Raw genomic sequence first — 10,610 nt, forward strand, 5'->3', positions numbered from 1 at the left:
GTATGTGGGGTGCTCAGTCACAGGTGCTGCTTTGGTCCATAATGTCCAGTTTGGCCTGTCTCAAGCTCGTCATGTTTTAAGAGTTGCTCATAACAGACTCATTTATTCTCTCCATGTTGGGACTCTGCCTTTCTTCCACATTGATTCACCTGCCCCCTGCCCCACCTCCACAGTCCCAGGTTTATGGCTGATACTAGTGCCTCTGTTTCTGATCCTGGTTGTTCTGTGTCTCATGTCTGCTATTTGTGTAGCCTTTCCTCATGAAAACTCACTTTGTTGGCTCTGGAGAGTGGCCTGAATAAGGGCAGCCAGGAGCGTCAAGCTTCACCTACACTAAGTCACCAAGAAGCCTACAATAGTGTTTTCTACTTCTCTCCTTATGCTATTTTCTGTACTTGATGTATGCTTTCCTTCTCTCTTTCATGACAAACACACTCATGTTTTAAGGCTCAGCTCAGATCCAGAAAATGAGGTCTGAGCATATATGAAAGGACTTACCTCCCATTCCACACACATAATCATGCTACATAAAATATCATAAAAGCAAACAATACACAGCCAATCTGAAAGCATAGAAAGGAAGATCTTCATTAGCTGGACATGGTGATGTGCACCTGTAGTCCCCAGTTACTTGGAAAGCTGAGGTGGGAGGATCACTTGAGCCCAGGAGTTTGAAGCTACAGTGAGCTATGATTGCACCAGGGTGACAGAGCAAGACTTGACTCAAAAATAATAAATAAATAAATAAATAAATAAATAAATAAATAAATAAATGGAAAGGGGGAATGGAAGTGCCAGCATTGAAGGGGGACCTTAAGTCGGAGCAGAGAAGTGAGACTGATTCAAAATCTGTCACAGAAGTGGGAAAAGATTATGTATGAATCTGACTCATTTTTACCTGGGGGAACTGGAAACCTGAACAAAGAAAGATGCCTCAAAGAATACCCTAGGTATGCAATGGGGACTCTACCACCAGTCCCCAACTTCCAGGACCATAAGTTGAACCCTGTGAGTAACAAGAATCCTTGGCTTAAGCCAAATATACCTGTGAAATTCAAGTTCACATAACCTTTAGGATGTTAAGTCTCCAAGATGAAACATTAGTAATAAAAATAATTAGGCCCCAGGTTTGTGAAATCTATAGGAATGCTTCTATAATATAGAACACAAAATATAACTATAAACCTTTACTGAAATGACTTTCTGGTAAAAATTAAGCATCACACAAAGAACGAACTACAGTGAACCATCAGCATAGGAAGCAAGTGGAAGAACCAGTGCTTTATGAATTAGATAATTGTAAAATCCAAAAGATGTTGTAAAGTAAGTATGTTTAAAATGGTAAAAGAGATAGATGGAGCTAAGAATATATTTGTCAAGAACAACAGAATATACAGAAAGATTAGAAGTATTTAAAAAAAATGAATAGAAACTCTAGAAATTAATGGAGTTGTAGACATTAAAAACCATGGATGGACAATACAGTCAAATGGATGAAAAGATAATTCGTGAACTGGAATATAGCTCTGAAGAAATCACCCAGAATGCAGTTCAATGATATAAAGAGATGAAAGATAAAATTAGGCCTACAGGATAACATAAAAATATCCAGCATGCACCTATTCGAGAGAATGTTATTCCAGGGGAGAGTGATGTTTATAGAGAAACAGACTTTTTTTTTTCCCAGTTTTAAAAAAAGGATCTAAACAACATGTATAGTCCTGGCAAGACAAATAAACACAAGTCCATACCCAAGATATCTTATTTCAATAGGATAGAATATCAAAGACAAATTCTTTTTTTTTTTTTTTATTATACTTTAAGTTCTAGGGTACATGTGCACAACGTGCAAGTTTGTTACATATGTATACTTGTGCCGTGTTGGTGTGCTGCACCCATCAACTCGTCATTTACATCAGGTATAACTCCCAATGCAATCCCTCTCCCCTCGCCCCTCCCCATAATAGGCCCTGGTGTGTGATGTTCCCCTTCCAGAGTCCAAGTGATCTCATTGATCAATTCCCACCTATGAGTGAGAACAAGCAGTGTTTGGTTTTCTGTTCTTGCGATAGTTTGCTGAGAATGATGGTTTCCAGCTGCATCCATGTCCCTACAAAGCACACGAACTCATCCTTTTTTTATGGGTGCATGGCTGCATAGTATTCCATGGTGTATATGTGCCACATTTTCTTAATCCAGTCTGTCACTGATGGACATTTTGGTTGATTCCAAGTCTTTGCTATTGTGAAGAGTGCCGCAATAAACATACGTGTGCATGTGTCTTTATAGCAGCATGATTTATAATCCTTTGGGTATATACCCAGTAATGGGATGGCTGGGTCATATGGTATTTCTAGTTCTAGATCCCTGAGGAATCGCCATACTGTTTCCCACAATGGTTGAACCAGTTTACAATCCCACCAACAGTGTAAAAGTGTTCCTATTTCTCCACATCCTCTCCAGCACCTGTTGTTTCCTGACTTTTTAATGATTGACATTCTAACTGGTGTGAGATGCTGTCTCATTGTGGTTTTGATTTGCATTTCTCTGGTGGCCAGTGATGACGAGCATTTTTTCATGCATCTGTTGGCTGTATGCATGTCTTCTTTTGAGAAATGTCTGTTCATATCCTTTGCCCACTTTTTGATGGGGTTGTTTGTTTTTTTCTCGTAAATTTGTTTGAGTTCTTTGTGGGTTTTGGATATTAGCCCTTTGTCAGATGAGTAGATTGCAAAAATTTTCTCCCATTCTGTAGGTTGCCTGTTCACTCTGATGGTAGTTTCTTTTGCTGTGCAGAAGCTCTTTAGTTTAATTAGATCCCATTTGTCAATTTTGGCTTTTGTTGCCGTTGCTTTTGGTGTTTTAGACATGTTGCCGTTGCTTTTGCCCATGCCTATGTCCTGAATGGTATTACCTAGGTTTTGTTCTAGGGTTTTTAGGTTATAGGTCTAACATTTAAGTCTCTAATCTGTCTTGAATTAATTTTCGTATAAGGAGTAAGGAAAGGATCCAGTTTCAGCTTTCTATTTATGGCTAGCCAATTTTCCCAGCACCTTTTATTAAATAGGGAATCCTTTCCCCATTTCTTGTTTTTGTCAGGTTTGTCAAAGATCAGATGGCTGTAGATGTGTGGTATTATTTCTGAGGGCTCTGTTCTGTTCCATTGGTCTATATCTCTGTTTTGGTACCAGTACCATGCTGTTTTGGTTACTGTAGCCTTGTCAAAGACAAATTCTTAAAAGGTACAAGGAAGGAAAGCGAGATCACCAACAAAGGGATGACTGTTAGCCTGACAACTGTCAACCTAACATTTTATACCCAGGTTAAACCATCATTTGGAAGTAAAACTTACATGAAAACATTTGCAGACAGGAGGCAGACTTGTTAGCTCACCGGCCTCTTCAAAAAGACTATAAAAGGATGAACTGAAGTAAAAAGGAAACTGAAAGTAAATAAACAGTGTGGGATAAAAGAGATGACACTGAGTAAATATTATTAAATTAAGTACAGTTAATGCTAAATAAGTATAAACTTCGAATGTATGCATAAATGTGTGTATATACGCATATGCACATACACTAATGGAAAGGCTAAAAAGAGTAGAAATAAAATACTTTCCAATTACACAGAAGATACAAAATGGGATTTCATAGTTAGAGGGTCCTATGCACCTCATGGTATTCACATAGAAAATAGAAGTGCAGATTAATTTTAAACCTTATTAAATATAGCATGCATGTTAAAATTGAAGAGTATTCTCTAAATTAATCCAAATGGAATGTATAATTTACAATTAAAAATGAGGAAATATCATTTAGTAGAAGGCAGATAAGTTGTCAATCTAGTAGAAGGCAGATAAGTTAAAAAGAAGCCAAAATAAGGCACAGTAATAGAATGAAACCTGGCAATGGAAATGAATGTCTAATCTCTGTGTATTGATGTGGACAGGTCACAAAAACATAACAATCAGAGTAAAAGAGAAAGCTGGCAAAGTTTATGTATGGTGTTAACTTACATAACTCTGCTAACACATGAAAACATGCTATACTTGTGGCTATGTACAAATACAGAAACATGATTGTGAAGTGCTAACACCATTACGAGGGTGGGAATTGGTTCCAAAGATTAAAAAAGTATAGAATTAAAAAGAGCCACAAAAATGTTTTCTACCATATTGGTAATCTTTAATTCTGTGCAAGTTTGGAAGCATCTGTGAAAAAACGTTGACATTAGTTAAATCTAGTTAGTGAATATGTGAGTGTTTTATTATATTGTATTATCCGGATACTTTTCTATAAAATTGAAATGTACCTGGAAAGAAGATTCTACTGGCCAAGCACGGTGGCTCACACCTGTAATCCCAGCACTTTGGGAGGCCAAGGTGGGCGGATCACGAGGTCAGGAGATCGAGACCGTCCTGGCTAACATAGTGAAACCCCGTCTCTACTAAGAATATTAAAAAATTAGCCGGGCGTGGTGGCAGGCACCTGTAGTCCCAGCTACTTGGGAGGTTGAGGCAGGAGAATGGCGTGAACCCGGGAGGCAGAACTTGCAGTGAGCCGAGATTGCGCCACTGCACTCTAGTCTGGGTGACAGAGAGAGACTCCCTCTCAAAAAAAAAAAAAAAAAAAAAAAAAAGAAAAAGAAAAGAAAAGTAAAAGAAAAAGAAAGAAAGAAAGCAGATTCTACTTAGGATGCCTCTCTATCTCTAAACAGTGTCTGATATCTCTTTTCTGTTTCATGGCATCATGCACTTACCTTTGGACAGTGCCTATCACATGATGGCTTAGGTGGTATTTTGGGGAAGCAGAGCCTGAGACAGGGGAGAGAGCAGAGCCTGAGACAGGGAGAGTTCTTCAGTAAAAACCCATAATGGAGGAAGTGAAGTCAGTTAAGAAAGGAGAAAGAGGCAGCCACAGACATGATCTGAGGCACAGACTAGCCTTGGCCTGATCCACAGGGACAAGACTCTGGAGCAAAAACCACAGCACAGTTTTCTCCTCTGAAGTAAGATGTCTACCTTTTGTTTATTAGTATCCATTTGATTGTGGGCTGCCCCCTAGTGGAGGTCGGTGGGTCTGAGAAGCCAAGTACAGTTCTCCCAAGAAGGGAGTAGGGGAGACTGTGAACTCAAAACAGCAGTCAACACTCAGAACAGCTAGACCTTTGATGCATGGACCCTGCAAAGGCCATCTGAGTAGGGCAATAATCAAATTCTATCACACCCATATCATCCTTACACATTCATGTATCTCTCTAATGCACTTTCTCTACTCTTCTAGACCCTGAGTTCCTTAAATCTGGGGCCAGGTAGAACAAATCAGGGTTGATCAGGTCCTACTCTCCTTTTTTACCTCCAGGAGTAGCACAGTGTTTCAGACAGGATAATCTACATGTTTAATGACCTGAAATAAGCAGGAAGAAAATGAACCTGCAATACTAAAAAGGGAATGTCAATAGGAAAAAGGCCTAAAGTCTGTTCTTACTTTTGCATTCCTGAGGTAGTTGGTGGAAGGTTGACTTTTTTTTTTTCCTATTTTTTTTATTTTTAAAATTGACATATAAAATGGTATGTATTTATCAGGTACAATATGATGTTTTGAGGTATTTATCATCAGGGAAATGTAAGTCAAAACCACAATGAGGTATCACCTCACTCCTGTTACAATGTCTATTATTAAAAAGACAAAAGATCCTCATGTTGGTGAGGATGTGGAAAAAAGGGAACCCTTGTGCATTGTTGGTGAAAATGTAAACTATTGTAGTCACTATGGAAAACACGATGGAGACTTCTCAAAAAATTGAAAATAGAACCACCATATGATCCAGCAATCCCACTACTAGGTATTTATCCCAAGCAAATGAAATCAGCATGTTGAAGAGATGTTTGTTCTTCCACATTTATTGAAACATTGTGCACAATAGCCAAGATATGGAATCAACTTAAGCGTCCATCAGAAGATGAGTAGCTAAAAAAATATATATAGCATCTATATGCAATGGAATACTGACTTGTTGACAACCAGATAAAGATATGTGCATGCATGCATCCATTCATCAAGCATTTATTCAGCACCTACTATATAACAGGCACTGGAGTTTAAAAGCTGTATATATTATGCTTATGTCCTCAGAGAAGTTACATCACATTCAACTAATAAGACATCTGATTTTTACCAACTTATTTATTGAGGGCTCAGCTTCTAGAACCTGTGAGAGCTACCATGCTGAATAATTGATGCTACCCGCCCATCAGCCCTTAGATTCAGAAAGGGAAATGGGCGTACACACAAAAAAATTCTTATACTTGATAAACTGTTATATGTAAAATAAACTGAATTCAACAGTGTGACATATGTTCAGTGCATGATGTAATTTGTTTACCCATTCAGTTATTCATTTGTTCATTTCTTTTTTGATCAAATATTTAATAAGGGCCTATTGTATACTAAACACCAGAAGCACTTGGTATAAAGTATTGAATAAGGCAACACAATTCATACATTTGCAGCTTACAGACTAACAGGAAAGACAAATATTCTAGAGATACTCATAAGTAAATATATAATGACAAGCTGCAATAACCCTGCGAATGAAGAAAACCAAGTATCATGAAGCAAGATAATGGGCAAGACCCTGAGTTGGCTTAAGGAGTTATCGAAAGCATCTCAAATTTACCTTTTTTGTTTGTTACGAATGAAAAATAGGATAAACAAGCAAAGAGAGAGAAAAAGAGTATTCCAGATGAGGGGAAGAGAATCACAAAGTTTCTGATGTTGGCTTGCATTTCCCACCGGAGTACAGAAAATTGGAAAATGGCTGGAGTGAGGTCTCAAGGGCCAGATCATGCTTTACTTTGCAGGCCTCATTAAGATATTTGAATTTCATTCCTAATATTAAAGGAGGCCACCAGAAAGTTCAAGCATAGGAGTGACTTGGTCTGATTTGTGCTTTTAAAAGGATTCGTCTATTAAAGTGGAGAATGGGTTGGAGAAAAACAAGACTGGGATGTGAAAAAAAAGACTGTTGGCCAGTAGTCAAATGAGAGTGGCTTAAAGTAGGCAGGAGAGATTTAACATATATGTTCAGGATTGAGTGGATGGACAAACCAGGGAGATGGATTGAAGATGAGGCATGAAAAAGAAGAAGTATAAGAATAATTTCAGATTTGGGGGCTTAAGCAACTGGGTAGATGAAAGAACTATTAGCTGAGATGGAGAAGAATGGAGTAGAGATTAATTCTGCCTAATAAAAGGCCCTTTGGGGTATCCCAAGAAGGTCCATTGCGATAGGGAATATCTGGACAGGAGTTTGAAAGAAGAACATTTAGAAAGGTTAATATGGGAAAAGGGTGGTTGTTCTAGGCAGAGAGAACAACGTGAACAAAAGCCTGAGGATGCAAGAGTGCGTGACTTGGAGAATGGCAGTAAGAGTATGGCATTGCATATGCAAAGTTTCACAGTGTGGGGATGTTGTTTTCAACATACAAGATTGAAAAGTTAGTAGACATGAGGAATCAAAGAATTTGAAATTAATCCTGTATAAAAGACAAATGTTGAAGGTTTTGAGGCAGTGGAATAACATGTTCAGACCTGTTTTGTTGTTGTTGTTGTTGTTGTTTTTTAGGAAGATCTTCAGAATTTGTGGAGTTCTATAAGAGAGATAAAATAGTCAGTGGCGGAGAAAGAGACATTTTGGGAAAATTGAAATATATGCATTCTTTTTTTAGCATCTCTAACAGATCCGTTTAAGAATATGAGCATACATTATGTATAATTTGGGTTGTTTTTAAAAAGATCATGTTTGTTATATATAGAGCTGCTGAGGCCTGGGCTACTCTTGAAATAGATTTTATTTGCCCATTAAGATGATGGTGGGGGGGGTGGTCTGAGGGCTACCCATAGGTCAACATATTGCCTTGTCAATCTTGTCATTTCCAACCTGAATTGTCATACCTCTTTTATAATTGAAAAAGGCAAAGTCGGTTTTGCTTTTGTTTGTGGGTGGACTGCTGTTTTGACCATTAAGGTGTGCTTTGATCAAAAAAGCAAATTAAGAAAAATGCAACTGGGAAATTATGGGACAATACATACTATTCATGGTGCAGAATTATAAAAACATATATGTATACATATGTATAAATAATTTTTCTGTTTTTGCTTCATCTGTACCTTATACATGTGTTTTTTAAAAATCAAAGAAATGTCTTAGACCAGGAGTCAGTAAAATTTCTCTGTAAAAAGCAAGATAATAAACATTTTAGGCTTTGTGGGCTATATGGTCTCTGTCACAACCACTCAACTCTGCCTTGTAGTGCCAAGCTGCCATAGACAATATATAAACAAATGAATATGATTGTGTTCCAATAAACTGTATTTACAAAAACAGGTGTTGAGTCACAGTTTGCTAACCCTTGTCTGAGACCCCTTAATCTGAAAATATAATAAGGGTTCATTTTGGCTACCTTTAAATATCTACCTCTGTGTTTGTATAACATACAGAGTTTACACAGCATTGTTATATCTGTTTATCACTTACAAAGGTTGTTCAGTTTAATTTATTCATGTGCAATAGAATCAGTACCCAATAAAACTAAACCCCAGGTACGGCAGCCCTTTGTTTTAATCAAAGTTATAAAAATTTGTTACCAAATTTTGATTTATTTTTGTTTATCCCAGTTTTGATTTGTCTTGAGTGTATTTATTTATTTATTTATTTATTTATTTATTTATTGAGACGGAGTCTCCCTCTGTCACCCAGGCTGGAGTACAGTGGCGTGATCTCGGCTCACTGCAGTGTTCGAGTCATTCTCCTGCCTCAGCCTCCCGAGTAGCTGGAATTACAGGTGTGCACCACCATGCCAAGCTAATTTTTGTATTTTTAGTAGAGAGGGGTTTCTCCATGCTTGCCAGAGTGGTCTCAAACTCCTCACCTCAAGCCATCCACTCCCCTTGGCCTCCCAAAGTCCTGGAATTACAGGCATGAGCCACTGTGCCTGGCCTGTCTTAAGTGTTTTTAAACTTTCTGTGTGATAATTACTAAATTAACCCCCTCAGATCAAATTATCACTCACCCTACAACAGGAAGGAAAGAAAGAAGCAGCAGGAGGAAGAGGAAAATGAGAACAAGGAAGACTTGATGAAGATAAAGAGGAGGAGGCACTACTTTTTAAATTGTTTTGGTTACAAATCATGGTCCAACCTACAGAAGGGAGAAAATATTTGCAAACTATGCATCCAACAGTGTTCTAATATCCAGAGTCTATAAGGAACTTAAACAAAACAAGAAGCATAAAACAAACAACTGCATTAAAAAGTGAGCAAAAGACATGAACAGGCACTTCTCAAAAGAAAACATATATGAAATCAACAAACATGAAAAACTGGTTAGTATCATTAATCATCAGAGAAATGCAAATCAAAACCACAGTGAGATATCATCTCATACCAGTCAGAATGGCTACTATTAAACAGTCCAAAATTAACAGTTGCTAGCGAGACTGCAGAGAAAAGTGAATGCCTATACATTGCTGGTGGGAAAGTAAACTAGTTCAGCCACTGTGGAAAGCAGTTTGGAGATTTCTCAAAGAACAAAACAGAAGTACCATTTGACCCAGCAATTTCATTGCTGAAGGAAAATATATTGTTCTTCCAAAAAGACACATGCACTCATATATTTATTATAGCACTATTCACAACAGTAAAGACATGAAATCAATCTAAGTGCCCATCAATGATGGAATGAATAGAGAAAATGTGGTGCCTATACACCATAGACTACTCTGCAGCAATAAAAAAAGGATGAAATCATGTCTTTGCAACAACACAGACACAGTTGGAAGTCATTATCCTAAGCAAACTAAAACAGAAACAGAAAACCAAATACCACATGTTTTCTCTTATAAGTGGGAGCCAAACATTGGGTACTGATAGACATGGAGATGTCAACAATAAACACTGAAGACTAATGGAATGAAGAGGGAGGAAGTGGGGCAAGAGTTGAAACATTAACTGTTGGGTACTATGCTCACTATCTGGGCAATGGGATCATTTGTATCCCAAAACTCAACATCACATAATATACCCATGTGACAAACCTGCATATGTACCCCCTGAATCAAAAATAAAAATGAAAATCATTTTAAAAAAGAACTAATGGTCCAGGCTCTGTGCCAAAAGTTTGCAAATATTATTAATTCCCTCACTAAAACCATAAAGTTACTATCACCATTTAAATATTGACAAGAAGACTTTTAGGTGTGATTTCTTTACAATCAGTCACTAGGACAAAAATGTGAATGCAAACAGTTTATCTAAAAGGCAACCCCAGGAAATAATGTGAAGAAATGAGCAAGGGGCCCACGAAAGGGAAGAAATAATAGATGTGTTATTGAGCAGGCCACTGACACTAAATTTCTCCAGAGACCATTTTAGAGACTGTGAAGATCACACATTGTAACTGTCCAACTGAGGATCAAAGAAGCTGGAGTATTTGAGCATCCACTCCCGTCCCTTATGGGTTAAGTTGGCTCCTGGGTCATTAACCCCTTGGATTTTCCCTTCAGCTCTACATGTGGGCTGATATCATTCATGTAACAAGGGAACACCTTT

The sequence above is a fragment of the Macaca nemestrina genome, chromosome 14 (genome assembly GCF_043159975.1).
Source record: "Macaca nemestrina isolate mMacNem1 chromosome 14, mMacNem.hap1, whole genome shotgun sequence".
NCBI classification, from domain to species: domain Eukaryota; kingdom Metazoa; phylum Chordata; class Mammalia; order Primates; family Cercopithecidae; genus Macaca; species Macaca nemestrina.